General features: G+C 41.4%; 1 protein-coding gene across 1 annotated transcript in view; it reads left to right on the forward strand.

Moving 5' to 3' along the window:
* The window catches only part of LOC101855385 (cysteine-rich motor neuron 1 protein), a gene marked incomplete in the record, with an annotated part of 138,411 nt that overhangs the window by 18,067 nt on the left and 119,118 nt on the right, over positions 1–1,226 (forward strand).

Raw genomic sequence — 1,226 nt, forward strand, 5'->3', positions numbered from 1 at the left:
CACAGATACACCAGCAAGCCCCTGTGGCTTATCAGATTAAATTCCCGCTCCTGTCTTCTCTCGGTCTTACCCTAAACTATGTCCCCAAAAGACCTCAGCTCTGGACTGACTCGTCGGGAAAGGCAAGCCGGTCGCGTGGCGTTTCAAGCTGCCATCCATTATGTCTGACAGAGAGATAAACTTTTGTCTCTTTTTCAAATTACACGTCGCCTATTTTACCTCCACTGCATTCTAATTGCCAACATGGTAGTCATGACAGTAGCCTGTTAAGGTTTAATCTCATTATGATTAAGACTACCACGTTTCAACATTTTTTGCATAAGTTAAACAAATTAAGAAGAATTCTCAAGTTGGGTGCGGAGATACAGTAGTTAATCTGGAGGTTTTTAAATAGGATCTTCTTCTTTAACGGTCTCCGCCCAAGAGGGAAGCAGTTAGAATAATAAGGGACATGAAGGCATTAATTCTTAAGCAGGGCTAAAGGAAAGAGAAGCTGGAGAGTTAAAATGTCATTCCCGAACTGGTTTGCGGATTTTTCTGACTGGCGTCTTGTTATGTTACATTTCCTCCCTGTGCGTCTAAGTAGGTATATTGTTATGTTGATAACTACGGTGCAGTTGTTTTTTTTTGTATTGGTCAGTAAGACATGAGCAGTAAAATACCTACAAAATGAAATCAGCTAAAAATTTAAAGCGAGTTGTCGGTGGGCATCGTTTTTCCTTTCTTTCTCTCTGCTTTTTTTCTAGCCTGTCTTTCTTACTTTGTCCCTGCTTTAAAAGGTTAACATCGTGTCGAGGTGCTGCCTTTATTCAAACAAACAAACAAGAAACTTAAAACAGCTGCATAAACGATTTACTCCTGTTACCTGTTTAGTTTAAGTGGACGCTCAGTCCCCCCCCCCCAAAAAAAAAAAAAAAAAAACCCCAAAAAAAGCTGCAGCACAACTTGTGTGTTAGGGATTTGTGCATCCACACTTATAGCGTGCCGAACGGACTATCAATCTTGCGCCTAGTACACATGGCAACTGAGAGAGTTGCTTACCTTTGCGGTTTGTTATACATGTGTACTTTCTTTTTCTTTTCTTTTTTTTCTCTCTCTCTCTCTAACCTCTTTGCTTTTTGCAAATATCGCGGCGGTTGTTGGGAGGGCAGACTGGGCGAGTTACTGAATGAAGAGGCTAATGGAGGGTGAAGGATAGTGAGGTCGTTTGTAGTGACGGGAAGGAA

The sequence above is a fragment of the Aplysia californica genome, unplaced genomic scaffold, assembly GCF_000002075.1.
Source record: "Aplysia californica isolate F4 #8 unplaced genomic scaffold, AplCal3.0 scaffold00007, whole genome shotgun sequence".
In the NCBI taxonomy this organism is placed as follows: Eukaryota; Metazoa; Mollusca; class Gastropoda; order Aplysiida; family Aplysiidae; genus Aplysia; species Aplysia californica.